Source organism: Diplotaxodon limnothrissa, linkage group LG15 (genome assembly GCF_057381915.1).
Source record: "Diplotaxodon limnothrissa isolate DT_005_m linkage group LG15, D_limnothrissa_male_GT1.1, whole genome shotgun sequence".
NCBI classification, from domain to species: Eukaryota; Metazoa; Chordata; class Actinopteri; order Cichliformes; family Cichlidae; genus Diplotaxodon; species Diplotaxodon limnothrissa.
This window is the reverse complement of record NC_140610.1, coordinates 7,656,649-7,661,643: the sequence shown is the minus strand read 5'-3', so window position 1 is coordinate 7,661,643 and position 4,995 is coordinate 7,656,649. Positions and strand designations below refer to the sequence as shown.

The 4,995-nt window shown below is 39.0% G+C and overlaps 1 pseudogene; it reads left to right on the top strand.

Annotated features, from left to right (window-relative positions):
* Positions 1-2,259: 2,259 nt before the first annotated feature.
* On the top strand, positions 2,260-3,300 carry LOC146616960 (leukotriene B4 receptor 1-like; annotated as a pseudogene).
* The last annotated feature ends 1,695 nt before the right edge of the window (positions 3,301-4,995 follow it).

Sequence of the window (4,995 nt, the reverse complement as noted above, 5' to 3'; positions counted from 1 at the left end):
ACTGACTGATCCAGAAACCCCCAAGGTACACATCTTTACTGATAGTATGCTGAAACTGCAGATTCCTCTCATTACGGATAACATTCGTATAGTTTTTCTCTGTAGAACAGGCTGGGGTTTCAGCATAACAGTAATCTACAGCACTACTACCATCAGTTATTCTGCTTAAGATGTAGACATGCTTGTTGCTTGTTGTAAACCTGTTGTGCAATTGCTAAACTAAAATATCTCATATGTCATGAAATAGCAAAGCATAAGGAGAAGAATTTGAGCCTTAAACAATAACCACATGCAAGTTCAATTTGATGCTGGAAAAGTGGTTCCCAGACCTGAAGATAAAATTAAGGGTGGTTTTTCTGAGTTTTTTTTTTTTTTCTGTAAACAGACAGAAGTCACTGGCAAATATCAAGATTTTTTCTGAAAGTAGACTTCACAAATTTTAAGTGATCAGCATTCACAAAACAAAATGTGCTAAAAGCTGCTTTGGATTGGGATCCACAACAGTACCGATAAGGTAAAGAAACCAAATGTGTGACATTAGGGTTAGGGAAAACATCTTGTGACAGTTAAATCAGATATCACATGCCAGTTTCATGCTGTTTAATAATAATAATGCAATATGTTGTGTCTGCTAACACATTCCTCTGACAGAAAGCTAAAACAAGACCATGTTCTTTCTCTGTGTAGGTTTGTCATCGTGTCTGGAGCTCTGTGGAAGTGGATGTCTGCACCCCCACCCCCCCCCCCCCTTTCTCAGCCTCTTCAGCCAGCCATCAACTCTTCGATCTTTGCCCCCCCACGACCCCTGAAAGCAACCTGCCCTCTTTATCTAATGTTGTAGCACAACTGTGAATGTGAACCCTAGATACAGAAAAAGAGAATTCCGTTTATGTGTGTGTGGGTGTGTGTGTTATTCAGTGTTAACATTTACTTAATATACTACAGAAAAATTAACAAAAAAAATCAGTAAATGTGTATTTAGATTCATTCTGGATTTTGGCATATCAGCTGACTTGGAATGGTGGATATATGTTGGTTTCTTTGCGCATCTCCCAGACGAGGACTGTGTTGTTCAATGTGGACTGTGTTCGGTGTAACTTCACTGGCCAACTCCCACTCCTCTATCCCTGTTGTTCAGACTAATACTGTTTATTGTCATTAAAGACTTGGTTGTACCCATATATATCTGATGGCCATCCATCCTACCTGTCTACTTCAAGTTTTTTTGGACAAAAGCTCCTTATCAAAATGTACTTAAACACCACTTGCACTGCAAATCTGGGCTTATCACTAAAGACATTAAACAGTGTTTCGTTTCATTTTCACATTATCTTTTTTTAGGGATTGTATGAAACATGCAAAAATTGACATATGCATTTTAGACTATTTTAAATGACAGATTATACATATTTTCTTTATTTTAAGTGAAAAAGTGTATCATATATTTTTAGTTACATTAAATTATATGGTTGGATAAAAATGCAAGTAGACTAAAAAGTTTCCCACTTTGTACATACCTCTGAAGCTGTAACAAATATTGAGTGGAAATGTTGCTCAGAGTGTGTGCTGTGTCGCCCTTTGCTGGTGTGGAGTGGTACTGCATCATGACGTGAAACAGGTGAATCTGGGAGGCACTCTGAAAGAGCTGCATTCCTTGTTTTATCTCTACATACGATGAGTCCAAGTTAAGGTGGAAACAAAGACACGAGGAAGTGTTTGTGATTGGCCTCAGTTGTTTTTGGGTGATTTGTGATAGAGCAGCAGTTGGTACATTTGTTCATGTGCTGCTAACGGGCTCACTGTAAAGCACTCGAGTATACGCTGGATGTTCTGTGTATTATTTCAAAAAGTGACTGTATCTTAATCCATTGTGGCATTAACAAAGTGTTGAAGGAAAAATAAAAATGGCACCTAAAAACAAGAAGAATGTGGATGAATATCAAAAATTAAGGATTCCTTTCTTTTGTTTTTTGTTACATGGATGGCATCACCCCCCCTCCCTCAACCCCAACTGCATGTGACTCCAAATGAGATGCAATAAAAGACACATCTGTTGATCTCAGTGACCTCAGTTCATCACTTATGCCTGCTTTGGTTTCTATCAGCACTATTTATATTTAACAACAAAAAAAGTGTTTGTGACATGAACACTACCCAAAATAATGAAAAAAGGAAACTAAAAAAAAAAAAAAAAGGTGGATATTCACAATTAACAATTGAAGCACATATTGTTAGAAAGAGGGGATTCATGAGTTTCACATGGTTGCTGGTAGGTAGCAGTGGCCTTGAAAATCTAAATGTGAAATTGCACAACAACAACAACAACAACAGAGGTTGTAGTGACTCTAGTCATGCTTGCAAAAGCAAATGTAAGTTGTGCTATCATATTATTAGATTCATATAATGAATCTAATATGATTGTTAGCTATCTGTCGCAGGGGGACATATTGAGCACTTGTGAACATTGCATGTTTTGCATATGTATACATTCCAAAAAAAAAAATAAAAATCCCTTCTCACCCATCTGGGGTACTGCCTGGTGTGGTAGACCCCAGCCTCTATGGATCTTGTACTTAGAGCTTGTTCCTGTGCTGCCATGATTAGAGCCTCTTTGCTGTCTTTCACTTGATCTTTGTCCAGCCACTAGTAGGATTTCTGGATGTGAGCCACTTCCTCTATATGCTGGTACATACTGTGTCGGGTAAAACACCTTATTTACTGCAGCGCTAGAGGCAGCTGTTTCACGGTGGCTGCAATGAGCATCCAGCGTTACCTTCAGGTGGTGCACTTTGAGAGGAGGTTACATGAAGTTGAAGCATGGCGGCTGTTGGTTCCACTGTGGCTGGTTTCAATGATCCTGTCCATCCCTGCTTTAGTGGTTCAAAACCTGGACGACGATCAGCACTGGATATGCTGCAAAGCTCACTACTCCTCTGAGGGCCAGAGGATTGCGGTGGTGTTCACAGGATTCCTGGTAGGATTTGTGGCATTTTTGTCATAGCTTTTTCATACATCAGTCTCTACAGAAAAGTGAATCGGGCAGCCTTTTTCAACAATCCACAGACCACGAGACTGATTATCAGCATTGTTGTGACTGTTTTTGTTCTACGTGTGCCATATTATGCCATGAATATTGTGGAGATAGCAGCTGTTTCCCTAAATAACAAGCCCCTGCTGAGGTTTTGTGAGGACAACTGGGGCACTTTTGCCTCTGTACCATTTGTAAACAGTGCCGTGAATCCACTCCTGTATGCCTTTACTTTTAACCCTCTCAAGGCAGGCGTTGCCAATTTGCAATAGTTGAAAACTAACAACCTGATTACCCCACATACATATTTTTAGTTTTTTTTACTCAGAAGTACCACTGCAGGACTTGGTTGTGCATTAGCAACAAAAAGTTTAATTTGAGCCTGAGAGGGTTAATCGTTTTTTCACTCTTTGCCAAAAAATGCTAAATGTGTAATGGAAAAGATCTGAATTCCCCCAAATTGGACTAAGGCAGGGGTCAGCAACCTGGGAGCTGCAAATACTTTTTAACATCTAAAATGAAGATAACACTTTTTTAATAAAGCAGGATTCTGAGATAAGATATTGTGGTGAACTCCTGCAGAGTGTGCCGGGGTTCTTCCTGTGGATGTCTCATTGATTCCTTGGAAACCTGCTTATCTTCCCGACTTGTTCCATCATTTGAGCTCAAAGCGGGGGGGAAAATGCAAGGGCAGGCTGTATGCAGGTACTCATCTACATCCCAATCTGGCATATAACAACTTTAGTATGGGGTTATCTGCTGCTTTTGCAGTTAAACTGTGAACGTCAAATTCATGTTAATTGGCCTTTTTAAGTGTGTCCTGTCATGAGCAGAGATGGGCAGTAACGCGTTACTTGTAACGCGTTACTGTAATCTGATTACTTTTTTCAAGTAACGAGTAAAGTAAGGGATTACTATTGCAAAAACGGTAATTAGATTATCGTTACTTTCCCGTAGGAACACTGCGTTACTGCGTTACTAAAACCTTGATTTATTTGCGAGAATGTCTCACGACAGTGCGCCGTTAGTGACAACAACTGTGTGCAGATCAACAATGGATCACATATCGATTGTGGGAGAGAGTATGAGCGTGCAGCGTTTAAAGTGTGGAAGTACTGACCTTACTTTGAGTTTGATTCCATAAAAAGTGACAAAAACATTAGCGTCCATTGTGCGTGGGAAGAAAACTTCTTTTTACAGTGAAAAAACCCCTAAACTTCCAAGCAAGTACCGAGTGCGCAACGACGTAATGGGAAACTCACAGAGAAAGTCGCGGATTCTTCAACTGACCGCGGCACACCTGCACCAGGGTAAACCTCCGCCTACCGCAGTCCTGCTTTACAGGTGAAAATAGAGCAACAGGGCCACTGAGTCTTTGACTTTATTTATGTTCTGCTGTGTTTTACTTGCATCTATTTGAAAGAGTGAGTGTAAACACAAAAAACATTTTATTTTATGTGCTGGAATGTGCAGAAAATAGGTTTAAATGTTAAACTAATTTATTCAACTCAGAGAATGTTGCATATAATTAAATTTTTGCTTGATGCATAAAGTTAAAAGATTAAAACTGATAAAACAAGTTAAAAAAAAGAGATTTTTCCATTTGATTCCATTTTGTATGATGGATTATGCAGAAAAAGTAGAATTGGGCTGAAAGATCTATCGCTTTATCACCTCTTCAGGTTTTAAATCGTGTTTTTAAAAAGTAACAAAGTAACTAAGTAATTAATTACTTTTGAAAATAAGTAATCAGTAAAGTAACGGGATTACTTTTTTGGGGAAGTAATCAGTAATTAGTTACTGATTACTTTTTTCAAGTAACTTGACCAACACTGGTCATGAGCATGTTACTACCACACGCACAAGGCCAGAGCAGATCTAACCTGTTTTGTTTTTTAACACTTGTTGCTTTATTTTACAGCCAGCCTTACTGCTACACGCAACAATGGTTAATTCATTCCACAAGC